Raw genomic sequence first — 27,381 nt, 5'->3', positions numbered from 1 at the left:
TCAGCTCTCACCCTCCATCTTCCCTTAGGCAGCAGCCCGGGCGCCTCCTAGATCCACCTCTCAAGTAGCCCCGCCACCCTCGCCCCCGCTCACCCGGCCCTGAAAGCTGGGGCAGGAGCCTGAATGGACCTGAGAAGGGACACCTCTGTAAGGAATTGGGTAACCTCTTGCCACCTTTCCTTCCGGATTCTCATCTGAATGTCTAAATCCAAGATTCTTAACTTTTGAGGAAGGGTCTGGGATTCCTTTGAGAAAAACGAATGCGCGCACACAGTGCAGCATCCTGGCAAAATTTCAGAGCGTTCGCGGCGCCCACCTAAAACCCCTTAAGATCCGAGTTGGTTGCGATACCCAGCGCCCGTGAGTAGGGGAGTCCCCCCATCCACGTCCCTCTCCTGCCTGGCTGGCCTCTGCGCCCCGGGAGTCTGATGCTCTTTTCCCGGCTGGTGTCTACCCGCCGGGTTGACTCCCGAAGTGACCCTTGTCTTGGAGGGGAATTCTGATAAATTTTCGTATTTTTTTCGTTGCGCCAGTTGGCTTTCCCTAAGCGCTCTGCCTTGGGCTTTTCAAAATTTCGTTTTTGTCTTTACAGTCTATTTCGCACAGCCCGACTGAAATTTAGACTGATTCCATCTCGCCTCTACAGCCGCGATTCCACCACCATTGGTTTACCTGTTCTGCATTCTCACTTGGGACACACTCGAAGTGCAACTATAAAACGGCTAAACTGAATCCACAAGCCATTTGAAAATTGATCTTTGTGTATGTTGCCCCCCACCCCCAAACACATACGTTCTCCTATTCAGAGTCAGTGTCTGATTAATCTGTCTCTCTCTCTCTCTCTTTTCTTTGACTCAGTTTCCTCATCTGGACAACCTGGGTACAAGTTGGGAGGGTTTCCTGGGGCTTAAAGTAATTGATGTACCAAAAGTACTTAGCCCCATGGGCACCCGGTAAACTCACAGTAAATGGAAGATGTTGTTGTTGTTGTTATAATTATTTAAAAAGTCGGCTCCCAGCAAATGTTTGTTGGATTAAGGTATATTCACAAAGGTTTTTGGACTAGAAGTTGACAGACCTAAATTTTAGCCCCAGCCCTGTACTTGATAAGCTGATCAGGCGGGTCAGGTTGTTCTGAGCCTTAGCTTCCTCCTTGGTGAAATTCAGTTACAGTGACTGCCCTGGGAGTAAAGGACAGGCGCTTGGAAGCCATGAGGCGTCTTCCCCGACGTCAGGGCTGTACTTTCTGATTGGGTTTCCTTCTTTCTGACACTCAGGTCCTTAGAGGTGTAGATTGTCAAGAACCGCTCTGGATCTTTGTGGCCACTGCTACATTGACAGTCCTCTCTTATCATCAGGGGTTTATCTCCTCTGTTTATTCAGCCTGCCAATTTTGGCTATTACGGTTTGCATCTCAGTTCACAGCCATGTCGAGAACAGAGTTAGGAGCTCATGTCACAGAGCCAGCTACTTGTATTCCTGAGTTAAGTCTGATTAGACCCCTAGGCATTCTTTGCCTTCTCCTCCCTGCAGTGGGACTGAGGGTTCCCCTCTCCCATTTATTTATAGGCACCAGATTGTCTTACCTTTCTGGCTTCTATGTTTTCCTGGAAAGCAAGAGGGAAAGGGATCCAGCCCCTGGATGGTAGACATCCTACCCCACTTTTACCCAGGCCCCCTTTAACCCTACCCACCTCTGACCCACAGACACCTGGTATTCCCAGAAGCAAAGAACCTCCATCTGCATGTGGCTCATCAGCATAGAATTCAACAGTAATACAGTTATCTTGGAAAACGCAACCATTCTCATTTCCTACCCTGCCCAGTTTTCTGCTTCTGACACAGAACACTATCTTCCTTCCAGATCTCCCTTTACTTGCGTGGCCCTGATTCCAGCTGTGTCTGTTTCCATTTCCCACATGCTAGGTGTTTCCCTACTGACCAGTGTCCATGGTCTGATGTTGACATGACTGCCCAGTATTCTTTTGTCATCCCAAAACTGAACAATGCTGCCCACCACGTCTCCCACACAAACTGAGCTCTGCCCAGGACTCAGACCACTTCTCTTCTCTCCTTCATTCCCCCAAAGGGGTAAATAGACAGCTTTTGCCAAAAGTGTCCATCTCCCATTCCTGCCACGCCTCTTCTCACACCTCATTGACAGTCAGCAATCCATTTTGTATATGGAGCAGCCTCATTAGTCCCCATGTTCAGCATTTATTTATTGAGCATCTACTATGTCCCACGTGCCTTACCAAATGTCTCTAATTCTCATGAGCATGCAGCTAAGTAGTTATTATTCCCATTGTACAGATGAAAAATTCTGTCAAAGATCAAAGAAGTTAAATGACCTGCCCAAGACTACACAGCCATTAAGAGACAGAGACAGAAACCAAGTTCAGATCTGTCAGGCTCCAAAGCCCGTGTTCTGCCTGCTATTCCATGAAGCCTCACTATGGCTGCAGTGTGGACCTGGGAGTCTGGCTCTCCTGGATCCTGAAAGTGGAAGGGACAGCATTCTTAAACTGATCCCTAGATCAAAGCCATCCATGACCCTGACTTTAACAGGACAAACTGGTCCCATCTTGGATTGCTGGGACAAGTCACAGCTACGTCTGTGGTCCCTTCCAAACCTCAATTGCCTTTCTGTGGAGATCGCACTATGAGAATATCTAAGCTGTCCTGCCCATAAAAACTGTCTAGTGCAAGTCCTCATTACTGGTAGGAATACAGCCTCAGAACATAGAGGCAAGTTGCTCAAAGTCACACAGTAAGTTAAAAGCAGAGCAGGGAGCAGAACCCAGGTCTCCTAACTCCTGGTTTCCTAGTTATTCTTCCCTACTCTCCACCCCAACCTCCAGGCTATACTAGGAAGACTGCAAACCGGTGACCCTGGACACTAACACATTCCTCCTTTCCTTTCATCTTCCCACCTCACTGTCCCAGGTTCCTGGGAAACTGGACAGAGCCCAGAGCTTGGGCCAAATGTTTTTTTGGTTTTTTTTTCATTCATCCATTATTCATTCAGCAAACATTTACTGAGGGTCTACCTATGGTACAAGCACTAGGCTGGACACTAATTCATAATAAATCCAAATATCACTAGCACCTATACCCAGTCAGAGAGGTTAACCCATCTGAGGATAGTGCATCTATAGGTTGGGGAGGGAGGTGTATCTACAAATGTGTGTGTGCACGTTTTGCCTGTGGGTACCCATCGTGCCTTGCGTGTTCCTTTGAGGCATAAATGGAGGGTGTCTGTCCTCTCTTCTCCGTGATAAACAGAGTTCCCCACAGGACATGTATAGTGGTTTGTTCCCTACTACTTCTGCAGGTGTTTATCATGCGTGAACTTCTGTGTGGTGAGTACCCTGTATGTCTACTAATATTTGCCCTTTTTTTTTCTATCCGAATGAAGCCCCCAGTCATCTATTAACTGGTGAACCCACTCCACTCCTCACCCAGATCTCAGCCCAGCCCAGTTCAAAGGAAGCCTCTTTGGTTCTCCATACAGAGCCCTCCAAGATCTTCCTCTTATCTCCCCCTCCCCAATTCAGAGAGAATCAAGACTTCCAAACCCTTCTCCATGATCCCCATTTAAGTGGAGACCTCTTGTCTCCTGAACTGGACAGGGAATAGCCCCTCTTACCAGTCCATGGAGCCCAGAGCTGGCAGCGGCAGTGAGGGGCAAGTGGGGGTGATGGGAGAGCCAGGCTTTATAAAGGAGGCGATAGTCAGAGCCAGAGGGGGAGGTGAGAGACGTGGGCAGGGGTGCTGCCAAGTCCTCACAGCCTCGGAAGCTTTTAGGATAATCCAGGAAACAGTGGCCCCCCCCTGGCTCTCCTGGGGGAGTGTTAGGGGGTGAGATCTGAGTTTCTGAGGTGTGCCAGGAAAGGAGGATTTCAGCTGGAAGACGCAGCTGGGGGTGGGGGTGGGGTGGGGGAGCAGGGCTTTCTTCTCTCCCCAGAGGTTGGACAGGTAGTAGGAGAGGGACAAAGTGGTTGTTGCAGGATAGAAGTGAGAGCATCACCAGGGGAAGGAGCTGGGGTGGCCGGAGCTCTCCAAATCCCACCCCCCTCTTTTTGAGGTTTCCTCTGTGGACTGGTTGGGAATGAAAGAAGTACCACTTTTAAGACCGGAGACACACACACACTCATTCACCCCAAGCCAGCCCCTCCCTGCAGAGCTCCCCATCAGTGATATTGGCTACCCCAGTGGGTCTCCCCTGTTTCTGCTGGAGCATTCCTTCTCCGTTTTCTTCACCCCCTTCCCAAGTTTGATCCCCAGGAGGATCCAGTGTAATCCACCTTTTGGACCTGGGATCTCTCACTGTCAAATGGGGAGAGAAGACCCTCTCTCTGACTTAGGATAGGGTGGGACAGCTTGGGATAGACAAGAGGCCACCTAAGACCAGAGGCAAAACCCTGCCAAGAACTTTTATAGACAGTTCAGGAATCCTGGGACTCCAGGAGAGGCTGGGGACATGGCCTGGAAAGGGCGAAGGGGCCTGGAGGTGAATTTAGGTGGAACCCCCGCACACACACAACCCCAACTATTTACATGAACTTAATTTTAGGGTTGTAAGTTTAGGCATGTTGGCTAAAGGAGCGTGTCCTGGAGCTGAGAGGGACAAAAGACCAGGAAGGAGAAAGGGTATGAAACAGACTAAGGCCGGATTTCCGAAGCTCTCTGAAGCTAGGAATTCTGACCCACATAGGAGAATGAGGGGCCTGGGAACTTGTTACATGATCATGTCCCACTCTCGGCCATAGCTCAATGCCCTTGGTACTGAGGACAGGAGCTGCCGTGCACCTCTTCTACACATGCCCAGAACCCAGCAACCCAAGGCTTGCGTGCCATTTCCCTCACCGAGTCCCCCACAGGGTGAGTCAGGCAGTCTTCACCCTGAACTCTTGTCCTGCTCCTCCCCCTCCCCCTCCAGAAACCTCTAGACTGGGGATTCCCAGTCCCTTCATTAGCTTTTCAGTAATTATCCTGTAAAGGCCCCAACAGGTCCTTCCTCTACCCATTTCAGAGATGAGACCATTAAGGCCCTTAAGACAGCTAAAAAGCTCAGTAGAAAGCCACCCATCAGGCAGGAGAGGGTAGAGTGGCAGGGGGCTTGGGAGGCAGAGCTGCACCACTTCCTTCAATCCTCAGCACAAGTAAGAGGACAGGGCCAGTACAATTCCCTGGGGGCACGCAGGCGTCAGGACTGAGGCAGGCTCCAGGGAGGGGCTTCCCTGTCCCTCCCCACCTTCCAGCCCAGAAAGTCGAAGTGAGGGGGGGAAACAAGCGAGAAGACCACACAGGTGGAGTAAATAATGTTAATACGGGAGCATTATCACTAGGGCATTTCCTCATGGATAAATGTCTCAAATACCAAAGGATGCCTCCAAATTATAGTTAATTACAGAGTTGATTTGCATAAATTATAAGGTGAGCATACAAATTCTTTCAATCGGTTCCATATGCTTAGGTAGCAGGTCCAGTCCAAAAGATGGGAGAATCTTGAGGTGGGGGAGATGAGGGGAGGAAAAAAAAGACAGCTCTCGGGCTGGCCCTGCTGACCCACACCACTTACCCAAGCTTTGGACCAGTAAAGGGTATATAGAGACTCTGACTGGTTTGCGGGGAGGGAAGCTATTAACACAACCCAAACCCTATTTGGCAGGAGACCCCCTTTCCTTGCACCTTGGAACGACATGTTTTCCCACCACCAATGATGAGGTAGGAAAACCGAGGGTGGGTGCAGTGGGGCCTAAAGCTACACGTGCAGGGTGGGACTATGTTGCTGGGTGAGGCTGAAGACCCAGCGGGGTTAATGGTAGATTCAAGCCCCTCTCTCTTCTTCTCAGCTCCCCCTAAAGGCACTCCCCCCTCCAGTTCCAGCTCACTCCCAGAGCCAACCTTCCGATCCCAAGTTTGATGTTGCCGCTGCCTGCACCTTCCAGGTGGCTCCTCAGAGGCTCAGACTCCCAGACTTTCGTCTCCAGTGCCTGGGCCCATTTCCTCTGCCCTCGCCTCCCAGTGCCCCACCTCCTCTAGCTGCTAAGACTCTACTTCCTTCTGCAGCTCTCTAATTTGTCCCTCCCTCCCTCCTGGCCCCCATCCTCACCCAGATGTCTCCTACTCGTCTCTCCATCTTTCTCCTCCTTCCCCAGCCTCCCTCCCTCAGAGATTCCAGGTCCCCCCAATACTGAGCTGTCAACTTTTCCCTCCCATCAACAGCTCTCTGCTGCCCAAATTGCTTACCCTCCCACCCTCAAATTTCCCTCCTTTACGCTATCCCTCAAATCCTTACTGCATATGTTCTCTAATTTTTTTCCATAGACTTACTCCAAAGACAAAAGCTACTGGATTAGCTTGGGATGGGGCGGTGGGGGGAGACTGGGCTAAGGCCCTCAGGTGCGTGTGGGTAAGAATTTACCTTTGTCCTCAAATCCAAAAGTCAGCGGGGTGAGTGGGGGAATGAAAAAAGAACCTAAAATGGTTCCTGGTACTTAGCAAGTTCTTAATAAATATTTGTTGAATGAATGAATGAATGAATTAGAAATGGGAACTGGTCTGTGAAAATCCTAAAGAAGTGCCTACTTGGTGACAAGAATTACTTCATGTCTGGATTATTTTTCAGATCTCCCATAGGCTTTCTGCCACATCTGTGCCCAGCCCCCTAATCTGTCCTGCAGTCCAATAGCAGATTAATCATCCTGAAATGCCACTCCATCTTGGAAGTCTCCATCTCAAACACATCCAGTGACCACCTCACCACACACACACACACACACACACACACACACACACACACACACTGCTAACCAGGACATTCAAGACTTTCCTACTTCACTTCCATTGGTCCTTGTACAAATCTTCCAACCCAGGCCACCCCGCTGGACTCAATGTTCACCAAACAAGTCCAGCCTTCCTACTTTCGCTCCAATTATTTCCACCCTGCCACCCCATCTCTATCTCAGGAAAACTTATCATCCTTCAAACTCCTGGCTCAAAGACTGCTTTCTCTATGAAGTCTTCTCTTATCAGCCCATCACTGGCTTGCGCCTTTGAACTTCCCTGTACTTATTGCCACATGACCTGTTTCCATGGAGTTGTCTTCTTAGTTCCCTACTGGTCAGTAGGCTCCTGGAAGGCAGGGACCATATCTTTTTTCATGCCACACCATTCTCAGCCCAGTGACTTTCTTTGGGAAGGGGGCGGATAAGCCACAGCTGAGAGAATTAGAAAAATGTTTTCCTGGAATCAAAGCTTCCAGAAGCTCCTCAGCTGAGGAGGGTAGTAGCGAAGGCAAAAGCTTAGGTCAGGCGGGAATACACAACAGAGGTCCATAAAGGAAATGAGCCCAGTTTCCCTGCCATCCCTTCCCTGCCCACCCTTTCCCCTACCCCCCTACTTCCTACACAGGCCCTGGTTGTGTGATGAAGGTGGAAGGACCCAGCAGGATGTCTGGGAACTACAGAGTTGGGGTGAGAGCTGGGGGAGGGTAACTCACTCTGTGCCCTGTTAGCTTGCTTAGAACAATGAGTTGGCATTTTGGGACAAAAGGAGCAAGGGCAATGAGTGGGAGCTGGGAGAAAGGGCTGGCTAGACAGCAGCCATGGAGAGAAGCAGAGGCAGAAAAAGCAGAATCCCCTTTGTTGCTCTGTGGGCAGTTAAAATTCTTCTTACCAAGGTGGCAGCATTCTGATCATGTCATGCCTCAGCTCAAAAACATTCAATAGCCCCCCCATTACCTACAGGAGAAAATCCACACCCTTTGGCCTGGAATTGAAGCCCTATACCCCATCTGGTCTCAGCCTACCTTTCCCGTTTCATCCCTGCCACTCCCCAGGTTCCAGACAAAAGGAGCTTCTACTCATCCTTCCTGTCCACACGTGTTCCTGCCCCCTACTCTGAAATGCTCTTTCTCATTTCTCTGCCTGTGAGCTTCTCCTGATCCTTTGAAGCCCAACTCATACGCCCCTCTCCTCTGTGAAGCCTTCTCCAGTTCTCCAAGGTACCCTCTTCTGTGTTCCCCGAGTCCTAAAATACAGAGGGTTTAACACTGTCTGATGGTGATAGAATTAGTTGTGTGTGTGTCAGATCATGAGCTCCTTGAGAGATTCAGATTTTCTCTGCTAACTTTTGTGTCTCCCCAACATCTCATATGGTACTGAGTGTGCAATAAATACATGGTGTGCTGGATTGAATTGCACCCTTTGCAAAGAAGGGGGCTGCCAGGCCAGAGGCTGGTGGGTTTTCTATAAATCCCTTTGTCACAGTCACTCAGAGTTTGCCGCATGGGTAGCAAGATGCTGCACTAGAAGCATGTCCTGTCCTTCCTCCTTCACCCCCCACAATGCCCAGTGCCCTATCAGGAATACAAGATCAGGCTGGCAGATGAGGCTCCCTGAGAGGCCCAGCATCCTGTGTCCTGACCAGCTGGGCACTGCCACCGACCTGCAGCCAGGGTCCACCAGAGAACCCCTCACTGGATCCCACGAGACGGGAATTGGAGGGGAGGGCTGGGTACCAGGATCTGTCAGGCAAAAAAGAGCGGGTGGGGGGTAAGGCGGCCAGTGCCCTGGAAAGGGGGCCGGTCTCATTGTTGTGGTCTGTCTGGGAGATTCCTCCCCTTTTTAATTTGCTTCCTGATTGAGGGGTTGGCTCTGCCTGCCCAGCTCCCCCATCATTATCTGCTGCCGGTGGCTCAGGTGCTGGCGAGCCTGGTGTGGCCCCTAGGTTATTACCTGGAGCTCTGGGGGTGGCACAGGCTGCCCCTCTGGCCAGGGTGGGGGCCTGTCTGGAATTTGCCCTGATCCTACCACCCACAGGGTAGCCATCTTGTTCCTAGCATGGTGGACACGCTAACATAGTGGGGGGGGGGCTGGTTTTATGGGAGACAGCTGGTCCCAGGGGGACTTCAAAGTCTAGAAGAAGCTTCATCTGTAAAGCGCCTACAGTATTGATTCGGGAACCTAAGACAGATAAGACTTGGGAGCTAAAGCACTCAAAGCTGGAGTCACTACCTAAAGGCTAGTGAAAGGTACTGGAGTTAGACATCAGGAAGAACTTCCCAGCCATGTTGAGATTGAGAAAGGGAGAGAACAGTGAAGCTTGGTGATTCCCATCCTGAATTCCCCCTATTCTGCAGCCTTAGAAAACCAAGAGTCACAAAGGGGAAGGTATGTGGTTGAACCAAGAACCTGCGATGCCCAGAACCCAGAATCTAGGAACTTCCTGTAACGAAGGGCAGAGGGACTCGGGTTCCTCACTGAGTGCTCTGGGGCATTTGACCTCAGACTTCTGCCCGGTGCCCTTGGGCACAGCCTAGAAACCTACAGGAAACGGCACCCTTGCCTCTCCCTCTCTCTGAGTCCCCAAAGCTCCAACCCTGACCCTTTGCCCCATCCCTGATTGGGCCTTGTGGGCTTCAAGGACAAGAGATAATATCAAGACAAACAGGAAGTACCCAATTAGAGATATAAGGTTTGTTGTTTTAGAGGGCGCCCAGCGCCAAGCAGCGGTGCCAGGTTGGCAAACGTGGAGCCTGGCGTCTGCCTGCTTTCCATGCAGCCAGCTTCCCTTCACACCCTCACTTAGGCCCATGGCAGGAGGGCTCCCTGGTGAGGAAGGGAGGGAGAGTGGAGCACAGCAGGGAAGGGGTTAAGCAAGTAATTCTTTTTTTCCTTCACGAGTTGAACTTTTGTAGGATCACCTCTGATTCAGACTAGGCACTTAGTCACTCATTCAGCAAATATTTTTAAGTGCCTACTCTGTTCCTCCAGGCACGTGCTAGGCATAGCCCTTTCCCCCTGTGGCGAACACACTGCTTACTAGACTGTAAGCTCCATGGAAGCAGAGTTTTTGTGCATCGCTCTGCTCCCAGTGCTTGGAATGGTGGTGCCTGGCACTCTATAGAGGCTCTATAGGTTTGCAGAACAGAGGAATGGAAGGCTGGCTAAGTGGAAGGGACAGAGGGAGGGAGGAAGCGGCCCTCAGAATGGGCATAAGAGCTCCCATGATTTTTCAGTCCACTGGACTTCTTAATGAGAGCATTGATTATCCACAGGTGCTTTTCTCCCCATCCTGTCCACCCCAAATGAATCTTTCAGTCTTGACACCAGCAGGTGGCTCATTTTCTTGTCTAGATCCCACCATGGAGTTCAGCTTCTAGGGTGCTATCAGAGAGGATGAGGGGAAAGGGCTGATCAAGAAACAAGGGCAGTCCATGGAAGAAAGCCCATGAGGCCGTGACAGGCCTCTTCCTGGGCCTCCCAAGTCTCCAGAGCTGAGGGCTCTCCTGGACCCTGATGAGCTGCCCGCTGCCCGCGCCCTCCGCCCTCCGTGATGGTGCCAGGTAAGGCTTTGGGTATGGCAGAGGCTGAACCAAGAGCCACCCCACCTTGTTCCTGTGGCTCCATCCCCCCATCCACACCCAAGAGGTGAGATCCTGGGGCAGTTGGCATCTGACAGCCTGGCATCAACTCATGCCAACAGCTTGGAAGCTGCAGTAATTAGAAGGGAAGAGGGAGAGAGGGGGAGAGACAAGGAGAGGGAAGACAAGCTCAGGAGAGAAACCTTCTCCTGCCAGCCGCAGGGCAAACTACTTCAAACGAATTCGTTTCACTCTTGTGAAACTGAAGACAATTTCCTTTTCTGTCATAAAACAAATTATTGCTCATCAGGGGTGCTGGGCTCCTCTCTCACCCGAGGGTTTGCTCCTGCTCCGTGCAGGGCCCCATGTGGGCAGGGAGATGGGGAGGGTCAAGGGACGAGGCCCAGGGCCCAGGAGGAGATTCACAGGAGACACCCCAAGGAGGGGCAGGGAAGACGGTGTGGAGAGACTAATGTTCCCCTCAGGAGTGTAACAGCACTACATCAGCCTCCTCCGCTGACCAAAGGGCCTAGGACCAAACCATTGGCCCTGACCACCAGCACCGAAAGGGCCTCTGGGGAGGTTCATCTCCTCCATCCTCTTGCCTCAGAGCCAGCCTGGAGGAGGCTCCACCTCCTCCCTCAGGCACCTGTTCATGGGGTGGAGGGGTGGGGACAGGAAAGGGAGGCCCAGAGAAGTTGAGGAACTTGCCAGAGATCACTCAGCAAATTAATTAACAGCAGATCCAGGATTAGAACCCAGTGGGTTCTCTTCCAGGCCAAGATTGGAGGATGCCTGGGGGCTTTTGTTCGCACTTTTTATGACTTTGGATTGCTGCAGTGAGCCCACAGCACCCAAACATGACCGCGAGGAATGTGGGGCTCGAGAAAGACAAGACCAATGGAACAGGTTCCCTCTGTCCTCAACAAATGGCCCCCAAAGCTGGCCTCCACCATGCCTGCCTGCCTGCCCACATAGGAAGGACTGTCACCTCTCCCTGCCTTTGCTTTGGTAAATTCTTTCAGGGAACCTCCCAACAGACCCACCAGAGGAGCCACCAAGACTTCCTCTCTTTCCGCCCCAACCCTCCCCACGAAACTTTCCTAACACTTCCTTTCTCTTCTCTGCCCTGCTCCCTGGGCCAGAGCTCAGGGGAGACACAGTTCCTATTTATGCTTCAACTTTTGCCAGTTCTTTCTCATCACCTCCCCTGATAATTGCCCTCACCCCCTCCCTCACTTCTTCAAGCTCTGCTTTCACGGACTTTGCTGGGAATTGGGAAAATATAAAGGTTCCTAGCCCTGGGGTGTTTCTAATCGGGGCGGGGGAGATCCATCCTCAGGGAATTCCTGGCTTACCTAAACAAGACCCAACCCACGCACCAGGAGAGGCACTGGCAGACTCTGGCTGAAAGAATGGGGGTGGGCGTCAGGACTGGGGAGACAGGGCAGGAAGGAAGAAGCAAGGCCAGGAGAGGGCTTCCTGGAAAAAGAGGGGGAGGAAGATGTGAGGAGGTGTGTGGAGTAGAAAATCCAAACCACAGAATTCTTGGAGATGAGGAGGAAGATGGGCCCAGGTTGGGGAGGTACCGAGATGGCTAAGAAGGGGCTGGGAGCCCAGGCACAGGGTCAAGCGGGGAACTGGGAGGATTCAAGTGGAGCAGCCGTTTCCAGTGATGTGGAAACCCAGCTCTAAGCCAGGGTGAATAGAGAAATGTTTGGGGATTGGCTGCCAGACCGGAGCAGCCAGACATCTGTGGGGAACAAAGGGTTGGGGATGGCATCCGAGGGCGGAAGGGAGGCTGGAGAAGTCACCCTACCCACCTCTCTGCCCCCAGGCACACATGTCCCTTTCCCTCCCAAACTGCTGACCAGCACCCTTTTGCTCCCAGGGGGAAGTGACTGCCTAAGTTCCTCACCTGATAACACCCCTAAAAGTTCTTCCTTGGGTCCAACCATAATTCTCCTGGTGGCCAGTGTCAGCGTGGCAAGGAGAGGGGGGCAGGAGGGAGACTGCAAGCAACTATCCTCCCCCCCCCCCAAGGAAAGTGGTTTCACCAAGGCTGGGAGGGAGACAGGGAGGAGGAGATGAGCAGAGGGCAGGGCTGGGAGAAGATCGTGTCCGGGCGAAGACTCTGGCTCATCGGACACGCCACGCTGGGAATCCGAGAATCCGTGGTGGGAATGGGCCGGGCTGGCAGGAACAAAGGATGAAAGAGAGGTTGTGCGGCTGGCTGGGACATACACACCCACCGCTGACGTACTTCAGTGGCCGGTGACCTCATCTGGGCTGTCAGACCCCATTTCATTGCTGGGGTCCCCAGCCCTCAGCCCGCAGCCCCCAAACAGGGCCTGAGAATATGAGGGAAGTCGGTTAGACACCAGAAGGACCTGCTGTGGGGATGAGCTTGGGGAATGACCTTTCCTGAGATGGACAGGGTCAGAGGAGGGGTTGTGGAAAGGTGAAGAGAAATGATGAGGCCTAGAAGGAAAGTGGGCAAACTATGACATCAGTGCCCCCGACTTGAGGATCCGGGGTCCTCATGATCAATAGTTCATGTCTATGTAAGGATTCTGACAATGGCGGGGCAGGGCCTGAGTTGGCCAGGAATATGGAGGATTTGGGTTAGACACCAAGAACTTCCTTGCTTGGGGTAGTAGGACCATGAAGGGGCTGAGTGCAGAACCCCTCAGCCAATACAGAAAGTGTGGAATCATGCCTTTCATTCAAGGGCAAATCACCACTTGCCTACACAGCCAGTGGGGTGGGGGAGGTTCTGACCCTCCCATCCCCAGCTCCCCTGGACCCACCCAGCTTCCTGGGCCTCCAAAAGAAACCCACTGCCAGCACCTCACCTGCTCCCTTGGACCAGGAGGAGGTGGGGGACTATGGTGATAGGGTGGTGGCTGCCTTCCACTTACCCACTCTGGGAAAGGAGTGAGCCCTTACTTTTTCCTTCCAGCCTTGAGGTGAGGGGCCTGGGAAGGAAGAAGCCCCCTGGTTGGAGACCCTATTTGCTCTTCTAAAGAGCTCACCACCCTGGAAGCCCTAAACAGACCCTTAGGCACAGCCACGCTTACACGTGGCCCCCTCCCCCCGCCCCAGACTCAGATGGATTTAGCTCCTCCTGTTCAGAATTTCACGTGCAATCACACACATAGATCTTCTGCCATCACACACATACAGACACACAGACACACACACAGACACACACACACACACACACACACACACACACACACCCTCTCATTTGGCCACATACCCTCACAGGTCATCACTCACTGAGAGGCTCATTCAGGCCTGAACTCAGACAGATGCTGCAGAGTCACTCTGCTCCTCATAAGCCCACAGTGACCACTCGTGCACACCCACACACACATACCCCCTCTCACTGTGTCACTGCGGTGCACGGTAGTCACACACACTCTCATGCTGATTCAGAGACCCTCGCACACTCCAGATGAGCCCTTCATTCCTGTGTATCCATCACACACTCCACTCACACACCAGCAGTCTGTGCAGTGAGCACCTGCTATGCTCTGGGCCCTGGGCTGAAAACAGATACGATAGGGCACCTCAAGGAATTTGTTTGCAAGGTGATAGCAGACTCAGACTAATAAAGATTGTTGCAAAGCAGCGCATTAAGTGCTGGAAGAGGAGTAAGCATCAAGTCCTATGGAGACTAACCCAGTCTTAGGGGTCCAAAGAGCCTTCCCACATAAAGTGGCATCTCACCCATGCTCAGATAAACCCGTTAAAGGCTAAGCCTTTTACATGCATTGTCTCATCTATTCTTCACACTACCCCGTGAGGTAGGCGCTAATATCCCCATTTTACAGGAGAGAAAACTGAGGCTCAAATAAGTGAGAAGCAGTCATGCAGCTAATAAAGTAATGAAACACAGATTCCAACACAGCTGCCTGAATCAGAGCCCAGCTGCTCATGGCCCCCATTGAACTGCCTCCATCACAGACTTGAACTCTCACAGTAGGAGAGGCCCTCACCTACTCCCTAGTGCCTCTCAGCAACCCTCCTAATGCCACCCAGACCCTCCAAACCCCGATCCTCATGTACACGTACAGGCCCACCTTCCAGCCCTCTGCTCTCACGTGCTCCCCTCCCAGAAGACAGGGCCACTTGTCACTAGAGGAGCCATAATTGGCAGGTGCTGAGGCTGCCGCCAGAGCTTTAGCAGGAGCAGAAGGGAGGGAGGAGAAGGGTTCCTGAGGCAGGGGGCTTGGGAGCTGGGACGGGGGAAGAGGGAGGGGGCTGGCTCCAGTGCCCTCTCCTCCGCTCTGCAGGTGTAATTAGCCCTGGCAGATGAAAGGGCGTCTTTGAAAGCGGGCGAGATCCTTGTCTGTCAGCAGGGCGCTCTGGGTGGCATCGGCAGCTTATCCTGAAACCACACACGGCACCAGAGCCGGGCTGTCTGGGTGCTGCCCGGGAGGTAGGGGGCAGACCCAGGGGCCTGGGCCCTTGACTCCCCACTCCCCAATATCTCAGGCCTGGGCTCCCTGACTCTTTGGGCAGGAGTTTCTCAGAACCTCCTGAGCCTGGCATTTCCAATCACAATAGGCTGATGCCCATCCCTGGAGCCTGAGGGGACAGGGTACTCCCCTCCCCCGCCAAGCTGGACAGGAGGCCAAGGACAATGGCTCTAGGCAGTCCTTTCATCCTGAGATCTCAAAGCGCCATCTAATTTACCCCACCTAAGTCGGGGACTTCCTCTAGAGTCCCTTTGGAGGGGTGTGGTCTGGGACAAGCAGTTCCCAGATCCCAGCTGGATAGGAGCCCTGAGAGGACAAGGTCTTCCAGGATGCTCATCCTGCTTGGAAACTGGGAGTCTAAGAGAACCAGCAAAGTGGGGGTGCTGATACCAAACTCTGAAAGGGGGTTGAAAGGGATCTCAGGGGAGCTTGAGTTTGAGACCCAAAGGGGATAATTGATATATCCCATCCCTCCCCTCACAGATGGGTTCAAACTCAAGAAAAGGATGAATCTCACGAACCTGTGAAGGAAGCTGGAAACCAGAGTACACAGGACATGAATCCATTTATATGAAGGTCAAAAACAGGCCAAAAAAAAGTCTATGCCTTTTGAAGTCAGACTAGAGATTCTGTTACCCTTGGGGGATTTAGTAATCAGAAGGGGGCACAACGAGGGGGTAGCGTTATGTTTTGTTCCTTGAGCTGTGCACTGGGTACCTGGTGTGTTCACTTGGTGAAAACTCACTCCATTTTTACTTACGATTTACCTACGTCATAGGCTTATGACACATTTCTATATGTGTATCAGAGTTAATAAACACTTACATTAACATATTTTTATATGTCAGGCCCAAACTTTGTTTTACGATTCCTTTAAGGGGCTCTCACGTGTCTCTTTCCTTAGCTGGAAGATCACAGGGGTCACTCCAGAATGAAGACCCGGTGAGGCCAGATTCTTAATTTCTTGACTGTGTGTGGGTAAGAAACCGGGATATGAAGCTGTGCAGTCAACACGGTATAGGATCCTGTACCCCATTCCCAACCATCGCCACCCCAATACTCAACATATATACACTAATAGGTTCTACTTAGCTAGAAACCAGTGGATGCTTTGGTGCCAAGGGAACCAATGAAATTGCCAGAATCCCTGCTCTCCCCTGGCCCATCCCCTCTATCTGCTCCTGAAATCTGTTCCCAGGCAGGTCCCACTTGCTCTTCCCCGCCAAGGTCAGCTGTGTCCCTTTCATCTCCCTCCTCTGCTTTAGGGCCTAAAAGAGGTAGCTGGGGAGAAGTGGAAGGGTGTTTGTGGAAGAGCCTTTGTTCTCCACCTCATCAAATGATATCTTTGCTTCTTTGTCCTTCCTCCACCCTGGAAAATGGCAGGAGACATTGCTGTCCTCCACTGCCTCTAAGGGAGAGGGCTTTGAACTGGATCTTTGGGACAGCTTCCTGAGAGCTGGGGTGACTAGAAGTCCTTGGAGAGAATGAGAAAAGAACCGGAAGGGCAATGAAGATTTCTTTGAAGACTGACCTTTCCAGAGACAGGGGGAGAAATGAGATCGCCTTACAAGGTCCTAAGGTTGCTGGGTTTCCAACTGCAAGAATCCCCCCATGAACACAATGAAGGGGATTGCTCCTGACATCTCATATCTGGCTGGGAAGAGGTCCTCAATGTCTGGGTTTCCTAGCTGGTACCTCCGAACCCATAGCCATACCAGACACTGAAACTCTGCCTGTGCTGTGGACCTCAGGAGGGATCCACCCTTTCCTGCTCTGAACTCAGTGGGTCTACCACTGGCAACCTGGTCTCCACTGGTGTGATGGCCTCTATAACCTGGAACCTAGAGCTCACCTTCCCTGGTTTTCTGGCAAATCCCACCACCCCCTGAGCACATCCTGTCTAAGTAGCATCCCTAAAACACACTGAGAAGAGAAATTTGTACTTTTCTGGCTTTTCCTTCCAGCAGGCAGAGTCCATAACTTTCTCAAGTATTCCCAAGGATGTTTGTCGTTGTTCACTAATTGTATCAGAAATGCCCCCAGACAGTGTCTGTCACACAGTAGGAGCTCTCTGTATATTTGTTGGATGATGAATGGTTCTTTTGCCTGGCAAGCCCGTCCTCCAGAATTTCATCTGACATTCCTATTGCTGCCATTTAAAGTTTCACTGTTCTAGTCTCAGAAGAGAGGGGTCATCTGCCATCAATTATGATTGATGGGATACCTACTATGTGCAAACCTTTGTGGTATGTGACTATATCATCTTAATTTAAGAGTCTTGGCTTATCCCAATGTCTCTTACTGTCCCCCTCTGTCTCAAGTCCAGCCTTCATTCAACTTCAATGGTCCATTCTCCAAGAGTTACCCAAGATTTAATAAATATCTTGCTTTTCTAATTATATTTGTCCATTCTATTTCTTATTTTGTGTCCATTTAAGAGCAGTGAAAACCTCTCCATTTCTCTTGTCACTTTGTGTCTGTGCCTCTGGCTTTCTGTGTAGCCTTCTCTGTAACCCCCCTGCGTCTCAGTTTCTTTGCTGGAGTCTCTCTCTGTTGCTTCCTTGGCGTGAGTGTGTCTCAGGCACGCAGCACATTCTCTCATTCTCTCTCTCTCTCTCTTCTTCCTTTCCTTTACAACAAATATGTAAACTGGTGACTGAGAAATGGAAAAAAGAAAAAGGTTGAGTGGAGTGTTTTCTCTCAGGTATCAGGGTCGCAGGCAGCTCCAACCCTAACCGGGAACGAGTCCCGACAGGTGTCTGTCCTGTCCGGATGTTGCGCAATGATAGGCACTGCCCAGAGTCCCGTCCTGGGTCCAGTTCTCCGGGTCAGGAGGGGCGGGTAGTGGGGTGGGGGGATGTATTCAGACCAGAAATAGCCTTTCAGGTCCTTGTCCCAGAGACGGACCCGGCCGGGTCTGCTCCTCCCCACCGGACTCCAGGGAGTAGAGGGGGAGGCAGAGGTTGTTTGCCGGGAAAGGACAGTTTGGGACGGGGAGGGGAGTTCCCTGAGTCTGGGCCGTGGGGGGAGCTGCAGGCCGGCGGGGTGAGTAAGGCCCAGCGGACGCAGGAGGCTCAGTGGTGGCGGCGGCGGCGATGGGGAGGAGGGTAATTACGCAGGGAGGCTCTCGCCACAGCACGTCCCCACAAATGAGAGGCCCCGGGCCCCAGACACCACACAACAAAGCAGGAGGCAATTATTTGGCTCCAGTGGGAGGGGACAGCCCTTTGCCGGCCCACTGCCGCTGAGGCCCCGGCCTCTGCTGAGGGCAGGAGGGTGGGGGTGCACGGACCACTCTCACCAGCCCCCGCGGGCAGGGGAGGGCCCGAGGGACTCCCGCTGGGTTCCCCGCAGAGGGGGTCCCGGTTTGGGAAGGCAGAGCGGTGGGAGGCCCTCAGCCAGCCCGGAGCCTTCCCCAAGGCCTCAGGGGAGGCGTTCAGGGTACCCCACAGGAGTGAGGCGATGAAGGCCTGGGGTGGGCTGGAAGGCCCTTTGTTGGTCTTGGGGAAGCCAGTGGCCAACATCTGAACCCCTCTTCCCCAGCTGTGGCCACACAACTGGCACCAAGAGGCTCTCAGACAGGTGGGGAAACCACAGAGGAGGGAGCAGGAGCCAGGGAGATTCCAGAGCACGTGGCCGGGCCTGGAATTCACACAATTGATATGCAAATAAAATGCAAATTTGTCAACTTTTATTCCCCTCAAAAATCAACAGATCTGACCCTTTTGATAGTAGAGCCTGCCTGATCAGCTGGGGGGTAGCCCACCCTCTGTTGGCCACCTTCTCCTGCTCCGGTTCACTCATGTTTGTTGCAGGAAAACCGTTAGCAAGTCCCACCAAGAACTTGGATTCATTTGGGACCTTCCTGCAAAGGACTTTCCCCTCCTTAGATGAAAGGGCCCAAAGTACAGATGGGCAAAAAGAGGCCTTGAGAAATTCAGGTACTTTCCCCTGTTCTAACAGCCCACCTGGAGGATGGCAGGGCTCCTTTGGGAGCCTTCTGACAACAGCTTTAGGTTGTCAGCATGCCAGTTGGGGGAGGGAAGGAATGCAGGACTAGGAGCCCTAAAATCTGGTCTCTGGTCTCAGCTCTGCCCCTAACATGCTGGGTTCATTTTGATCAAGTCACTCCTCTCTAAGCCTCAGTTTCCCTGAATGTCAAAAGACCATCTCTGGGAAAAAGGCTCTTCTAGACATGGAGTCCTCCCCTTATACCAGACCATCCAGTGTTGCTGCCCAGAGGCCTCTGAACCAACTGTCCCCCTCTTCACTCTCCCCAGGTCTCATGCCTCTCCAGGCCAATGGAGGATGAACCCCTAAACCCTGTCTTTCTCCATCGTCAAAACCACTCAAAATCCACTTCAGGAAGCCGCCCCTAATTAGCCCTGCTGGGCTGCTTGCTACTTTATGTTGGGGTCCTTCCATCCTGAAAGACTCAGTTTGTACCCTTGCTTATATGTCGCTGAAAGAGCTCCTAAGTCATTTTGAGAATGTGTCTAGTATCCCTTTGTGCCCCCACCCCCCACCCAGGGCTGTCTCCTCCGTTAGACTAGGGCTTCCCAAGGACTTGGGCTGTGTCCTCGGAACAGAGAAGGAGCCCCCACCAGCGTGGGACTGTTCTCCACCATCAGATTAGGACTTTTCTCTAGGGTTGAGGGCTCTGTCTCCTTGACCTACTCCAAGCCTGGGTTCAGCAGGAATCACTCCACAGGGGGGAGGGTCCTGGACAGCCCGCCTCTCGGGTCTTCACCTTCAACCCCCAGCCACGGCCAGGGTGGCAGCTTTTGCGGTCTCCCTTTCTTGCCCAGGAGTGATTCTGCCTCTTCCTTCTTCAGGAAACTCTGGCCAGGCATCTGCCTTCTCCTCTTCCTCCTCTTCCCCTCCCAGCCTCCTGCCGCCCTCATCTGTCTAGGGCCTCAGGGCAAGTATTTGCCATCTGCATTCCTGAGTCTGGCTCCCAGGCTCCCTGCTTCCCCTGGGGCCCTAGGACCCCTGCTCAGCTGCTCTCCTCCATCAGGGCTGCCCTCATCAACCCCAGAACACCTGGGTTGCTTGCTTGCTCCCTCCTCTCCGAAGCTTCCTGGGGCCCGCAATGCCAGGGCTCCTGAAGTCCTAGACTGCCCTCTCTGCTTGGAGCTGGGAAGGCTGTCGGAGTAGGCCTGGGGGTCCCAATAGCTGTAAGTCACCTTCCCGAGCTTCCCTCCTCCATATCTTCTCTGTCTTCACCTCAGAGAAACTCCTTACCTTGGAACCCACCACTTTCTATTCATTTGCATACTACACTTATTGGTCCAGCCCAAGCAAATTAATGCAAATGCAGTGCAAACCAGGTGCAAAGAGGCAGCAAGACTGGATGGCCCTGACACAAGGAGAGAACTCCACACGTGCATGCGTGCATGCAAGAGGCTCTGTTCTCTTTCCAGAGATGGTAAACTGAGGCTTAGAGAGGAGGAGTGACTGATTTCACGCATTCCTGGCTGGGATGCCTGGTCCTTTGGAAAATTCCAGGGGCCACTGACTTGAGTTGTGCAACAGATGTGCTCTTCTCTTCCTTAGACCTCATCCAGCTGTGGCTTTTCTTTCACGCAGTGTCGATAATGTCCTTCTCTATGATTTCTGCCTTCCCTGGCTCCTGACACTCCTCCCTCGCCTTGTACCCCACATAGCTCCCTGTGGATGGGTGGCAGAGGTGGTTCCTCATGTGAAATTTGAGCAGAGCTGAGGGGCCTCGCCTGCCCCAATGACAGCCACCCACCAACCTGCCCTGGCACCTAAAATCCCTACCATTAGAATGTTTCTGTGAGTGCCAGTGACGTATGCAGATGCCTTCTGTTTAAAGACATGCGACAGTCGGGGGTCTGACTGAGATAGTCCGGCATTACCACCTCAGCAGAAAGCAAGAACTTGAGACTCTCCCTCTCTATAGATTGGAGTTGTTGGAGAAGCCAGGGAAGAAAGCCTGGAGTGAAAGGAGGGGCATTCACTGTGGAGAAACGCATTCAATCAACAGATGTTTATTGAACACTTACTTTGTTCCAGGCACCGAGTTGGGCACTGACGATGTGGTGGAGAAAAAGCGCGCCTGCCCTCATATAGCATAAGGGGGTGTTCTCTAGCTTGAACTCCACCAGCATCACCTGGGGTGCTCATTAGAATGAAAGGTCCCCAGCCCCTCTTGACTCAGTAAGTCTACAGGGGCCCAGACAATCATTTCCCCTTCCCTTTCCCAGTGATTTCAGTATAAGTGGTCTTCGGACCACACCATAAGAAGTCGAGAGTTTCAGGGCCCCAGGGAGGCAAAGAGAGTGGAGAAGGGTGCCATGAGAAAGCGTCAGCTGGAGGCAGGATCTTCTCCTCGGGGCCACGTCCTGGGAGAAGATGGGGCCCCACCAGCCTGGCTCTCTGCCTGAGAGTCCCTCTCCTGGTGCTGCTCTTTGCTCCTAGCAGATGCTTGGGCTTCCCAGCACCCTGTAGATTCCTACCCTTCACCTCCCTTGGGACTCCAGGGCAGCTTCTCTGGAGTCCACAAAGGGTGAGCACCAAGAGGAAGGGATGGCAGAGTTGTTTGACAGAGACACCAGACCACACTCCCTACCCTACCTGCCCCTCCCCACCAGTCCAGGAGGCTAAAGACAGATGGACTGAGAGGAAGGGATTTGAGGAAGCAGAAATAGAGGTTGAGAGCGGAGGCCAAGGGAGGGAGGCTGCCCCTCCTCCCTTCCAGCGCCTGGCGTTTGATGCTGGGGGGTGCTGAGACATCTCCTCTCCCGGAAACTGGAGGCCAGACAGATAAACACAGATGGAGGGAGAGACTCAGCTGCTTTATTTATGGGCCTGGTGACAGGCCCTCTCCTGTCTCAGAGTCACTAATCTACCAGGCGGAAGAGACATCCCACCCCCTCGCCACCGTCTTCCCTCCCTCCTAAGACTGGGGCTCAGCCAGCCTCTGAGCCTCCCCCGTCAGTCAGGCGCAGGCCTCAGGCGCAGGCCTGTGGTGCCAGTGCTTGTGGGCTCGGGGAGAGTGTCCAGGGGCTCAAGAGACACCCCTTCCATTCCTCTTCCCCAACAAAATGGGGACCACACATCCCACTCCATGCCCTTCTCCGCATGTCCCACTCTGTCTTGAATGTGCTCTCAGAAGCCTTTGGCTTTGCCAAGGACACCCACCCCTATGAATGTGTTTGCGGACAGGAGGGTAGCCTCGGTCATCTAGGTCCTTCCTACTGAGAGTCTGGACAGTTCAAGTGTCTTGACTTGGGAAGTGCCTGAGGAGACCCCCTGGGCTGGCCCAGAACGGGCCTATCCAGAGCAGAGGCTGATGGGGATTCCCTGATGTCCCTCCAGGGTCAGACCCAGAGCTGAAGGGTCCTGTTCCCTGCAGAGTTTCCTTCTGATGAACTCCCTCTAATGGCAATTAGCACCCACATAAAGGGGGCTCTGAGGACCCGTGTTAATTCCTCCTCCTTTCCACCTTCACCTTCTCCCCACCCACCCACATTAAACACGCCTGCTTCTGGCATCCTCTCCTGAAGGGTTAAATTCCACTGTGGCTATTGGAGAGGGGGCCAGCAGTGGCCAGGCCTCCCATCAGCTGGACAGCATGGATTCCTCTGCCCCTCTACCCTATGCCCAGCCGCACAGCCCCTTCATCCTGCCATTTTTATCCAGGTCTACCCCAAACTTGGCTAGGGGGAGAAGGAATTCAGCCTTCCAGGGAAAATGGGTCCTTCAGGCCCTGGGGCTGGAGGTCAGAGAGCAGAAAAAGGCAGGAAGAGGAGGATAAGAGAAAGGGGGCAGATCCCTACCTGGCGGTGGCTTTGAGGCCTAACACAAGGAGCCTTTAAAGCCTCAGAGATTCAGAGATTTGGCTCATAGGATGAGACGCTGGCTCCCTGACTCACTGCAGCCACCAGCTACCACCACCACCACCACCACCAGGACCTGTTCAACTGGCCTCTCTCTCTTTTTCATTTAAGTCACTTTGGGTCATCCATAAACCAGGGAGGAACTTGACCAAAACGACAAGCTTCCCCTCCCCCACCCACTCCCCTCTTCCCTGTCTTCCAGCTCGCTTGCCTTCTCCTTCTTCTGCACCTTGTCCTAGAGATCTCCCCCTAGCCTGGGGAAAAGGGGGGATTTGGAATCCTGGCTCAGATTGACTGCGAAGTCTCAGGCAGTTTCTTCTTTGGATAAATGGGCATAGCTTCAGGATAAATAGCACTCACTGGCCTCTCCCCCTAAATCTATTTCACATTCTCCTCTAGGAAGCTTTCCCCAATGACTGCACGCAGCCCCATCCCTAGATGTTCTTCCCATTCTCCCAGCCCCACCTCAAGAATTCCACTCATTTGCTATCTGTCCGTGTCTCTGGACTCTGATGATGATGAATCAGGAACGCGTTCTGTCTTCCCCATCAGACTGGGGGATCTCTGTGGTCAAGAACTGTGTCTCTCCTATCTGACCAACTGCTTCCTGAAAGGGTCTCCTTCTGGACTTGCTCCCAGCTTGGGCACAAGACCCTAAGCACCGCCAAGGGTAGCCAACAGCAGAGGGGAGGGGAAGTGGGGAGTCGGGGAGGCACATTCATTTCTCCACTCCTGTAAACAAATCCAAAGCTAAGCCCGGGGGTGATGGGCGCATATGGAGATGCTTCCCAGGGAAGGCAACTTTTAAGTTGAAACTGAAAAGAAGAAAGGAAGAAGAGAGAGCATTTTCCTTCAAGATCTTCCCAGGAGCTTCAGAGCCTCTCCTTCCACCCCACCTCCCCATTCCAGCTTGCTTCTTCCTCGGCGGCCCAAGACAGAGGGCAGCGAGGTCTGTCCCATCTCTTTTGTAATGTCACAGTGCTCCCTCCACCTCACCCCTTGCCTGCCCCACCCACCTCAGGGCCCTGGATCCAGGCCAAGTGTTCAACCCCACCCAGGGTCCTTATTCCGGGCAGAACCTGCTGGGGAGGCAGCGCCTCTTCTTTCTCAAAGCAGCTGCCAAGCCTGAGCCCCCCACCGGCTTCCCCAGGAGAGGCAGTGTGGATATGTGAAGCAGCTTGCAGGCCACTCTGAACTCAGGGGCATGTCTCTAACCATGACAGAGGAGGTGGATGTGTGCTCTGCTTCGGTGTGTTTTCACCTCCTTCTGCCTGCTCCCCTGCTTCAGGAGATTTTGGAAAATCCATGACCTGGGAAAGGTCATTGTGTCTATCCCCCTGCCCATGCCCAACCCTCCACGCATCTCTGTGGGGTGTGAGACCACTGCCACCCTGGAGAAGAAGCCACTCTATTCCTTCCTGGTCTTCGAAGCAATGAAACTCACAGCCCTTTCTCCTCTCCACTGCTGCCGTGACAGTTGGGTCCTGACTTGATAAACATCTTCACTGCTGCATTCTTTGCTCCAGGTCTCTGGGGTTGCCCATGCTGATCACAGCTCTCCTTGTGCCCTCCTGGAGACAATGGACTTGACCTGTCAGAGAGCCGCACAGAGCCACCAGGCCAGCTGGCTTCTGCCACTCCCATTCTGAGGGCTATCGGTCTAGGCCTGGGATGCTGGAGTCCCATCCTGATTTCTGATGGGAAGAAGGCTGCTGCCCATCAGAAAGTCTCTCCCCTTTTGCCCGTTGCCCAAACAGCTAATAAGAGCTCTCATTTACTGAGCCCTCACTGTGGGCCAGACTTTATTTAATCTTCACAACAACCCTTGAGGTGGGTCCTATTATTACCCCATTTTACAGATGAGGAAATGGAAGCTCTGAAGAGCTACGGTGGCGCTTCCTAGGCAGAATGCAGCCCTTTCTGGGTCAAAGCCAGAGTCATTGTTCTATGGACAGCAGGAGTGACTCACTGTGGACAAAGCTCTGCCCTGGGACACTGAGGGAAGGGACAGGGGACAAACGAGGCAGGGCCCTCTCTCGGGAAGACACCTTCTTGAGGAGTGTTCAGTCTGATGGAGGAGTCAACACCAGTGTCCTCTGGGAGCTATTGTTCTGAGAGCGAAGTCAGACTGTACTCGAAAAATCAGTAATTCCCTGACTCCTGAGCCAACGCCCAGGGCGTACCAACCAGAGGCCTCCACAACGGTGTTGGTGCCCTAGCTTCCTGCTGACCCTGTCCTGGGACCAAACAGAGATGGGATTCCTCCTCTTCCCTGAATTGCTGGAGCAAAGGACTAGAGAAACCCCTTTCTGAGATTGAAAGACTCTTGGGAGACACAAAGACCTATTGACTCTAGGGCTGTGGCCTCACTTGGAGGGAAGTTCTCCTGGTGGCATTTGGGCTCTCCCACCCGGAAGTAGGGGGCTGGCTGGGATGAACTCTGAAGGCATCTTGGAATTCCACACTATCCTATTTCCTCTTCTTCATCCTGGCCAAGCTCTGAGGACTATGACGGTGTGGGCAATAAAAAGTGCCTAATTGGGTGTTGTCCAGATGAGCCTGCTCCCCATTTCCCTCGGTGGGGTGGGAAACCAGCTGAGTCAGTTTCACTTTTGCTATTGCCCAGTTTCCCCCCCCCCCCCCCCCCCGTGGCTGCTGGGCGCTAGTGGGAGCACAGCACCCAGTAGGAGTCCGCAGCTAGTTCCTGATGCTGCTTCAGAAGTGGGTAATCCCCGGGAGACACAAGGCCCCCAGAGAGGACGAGAATGTTCGGCCACACTGCTGAGCAAAGAGGACAATACCTCCATTGACCTCAGTGGGAGTCGGGAGTCAGTGCAGAGTATGCCCTTAGCCCTGGCCTCGGCGATAGCGCCCCTTTACTTCTACAGTAGAGGGTAGAGGTGAAGAACATGGGCCCCAGAGACAGACTGCCTAGGTTGGGATCCTGACTGTGCCATTATCGAGCTGGGTGATTCTGGGCAAGTTACTTAAGCTCACTCTGCCTCAACTTTCTCATCTGTAAAGTGGGGTTCAGTGTATGTAAAGTGCTTAGAGAAGTGCCTGGCAAGTAGTACGTGCTCAGTAAATGGTTGCCACTAGCGCTACCTTGGCCTGGCAGTGAGAGTGGGGAGATGGAATGCAAGTCTGGCTGATTCTGGACATGGCAGGACGGGGGCGGGGCGGGGGAGATGACTTGCATCACAGAGAGCATGGGTTTCTCAATGTCCTCTCTTCTGGAAGCAAAAGCAGGAGGTGGGGGTGGGGGGGTGAGTGAGACCCTGGAGCGGGAAGTTCTCCTGCCTGCAAGCCTGCATTCCGTTCCATCGGGGACCCCCACGGCCCACCTTGCCTCTCCCAACCTTCAGCTTCACCTCGATTCCAAGAAGGGCAGAGCCAAGCACAGGCTCCTTTCCTTCCGGGCAAACCTGCTCGGTTTCCCCCCACCCAGCCTGCACCCTCTCCCCCTGGTAAACTTCGAACAGATTGTTCCCTTCACTGGAGACGCCCTGTCCCTCTGCTGCTCTCACCTTGTCCTCCTTCCTGAGTCAGTGCTGTACTTCTCCGTCCAGAGGTTCCCAGTCATAAGCCCATCCCTCCTCTTCCTGCCCCAGCCCTGAGATTCACCTGGGGTGGGGGGGGGGGCTTGCAACCTGACCCCCTTCTCTCTGGCCTGGTCCAGGATGAGTCCAATCTCCTCTATCAGACGGGGAAGTTCATAACTGTGTTCTACCACTGAATCCACTGGACCCTAAAAGTGATCCATGACCCCCCCAGGTTTCAGCCACTATTTCCCCTGTTCTCATTCCTCAGGCTCCCCATTTTGATCCAGGAAAGCAGCATAGTCACTGGGCTGCCTGCCACTCCTGATTGCACCCGGGGGCTTGGCAGACAGACAGCCACCTGTCTCAGGAGGCTCAGGTGGATGCTGGCAGGCAGTGGAGGCCAAGGGCCTCCCAACCAGAGACCTCCCCCCCCAGAAACCCCTCCAGTACTGGAAGCTGCTGCAGCAGACCTTTCAGTTACAGGGTCCAAACCCAGCCAGGCAGCAGCTGATGGCAGAGAAGCAAGGGAGAGGGAGGTCCCCGAAAACCCCCACCCAACTGCTGCCCATCTCAGAAATCCTTTTGCCCCTGTTTTCTGCCACTGCTCTGCTATCTGCTGTTTCTTGGGGGGAGAGAGATGCTTATGGGTGGGGGGTGGAGTGGGAGGAACGCTGCTTGGCCCTTAGGGGGGCAGCCGAGATTTATGGGACTGGATTTTTACAGGCTGGGGAGGGGCCCCAGGCAGGAGCTGTGGAGCCTGACAGAGGAGCAAACGCGTAAAACCTCCCGACATGAAAGACAAGCAGCAGGCCCCCCAGGCCTGCGGGTGGCTGCAGATTTACAGCTCTTGCACAAGGCCTGGAAGGGGCCTGGGGAGCCGCAGGGACACTTCAGAGCCAGAATAGCTCCCCACCAGAGCCTTCACCTTTCTCCTCTAGGAAAAAATATTACTCACCAATAGAACAGGTTGGAGCTGCCAGGAAGATAGTTATCTCTGTGGGGCTCCAGCCCCACTTGGAGACTAGGTGACTCCCAACTCCCTCCCCCACCCTGGATTCTCCTCTTTGCCCTCAGGTCAGAGAGAGGTGCCTGGGGCAAGGTAGGGGGCGTGGCGG

The 27,381-nt window shown here is 53.2% G+C and overlaps 1 protein-coding gene across 8 annotated transcripts in view; it reads right to left on the bottom strand.

Annotated features, from left to right (window-relative positions):
• Nucleotides 1-27,381, bottom strand: part of SP6 (Sp6 transcription factor) — a 74,903-nt gene that overhangs the window by 6,764 nt on the left and 40,758 nt on the right. The gene's annotated exons all lie outside the window — the stretch shown is intronic.

The sequence above is a fragment of the Hipposideros armiger genome, unplaced genomic scaffold (genome assembly GCF_001890085.2).
Source record: "Hipposideros armiger isolate ML-2016 unplaced genomic scaffold, ASM189008v1 scaffold_40, whole genome shotgun sequence".
Lineage (NCBI taxonomy): Eukaryota > Metazoa > Chordata > Mammalia > Chiroptera > Hipposideridae > Hipposideros > Hipposideros armiger.
The sequence above is the reverse complement of the archived record's forward strand: the minus strand, read 5'-3'. Positions and strand labels throughout refer to the sequence as shown.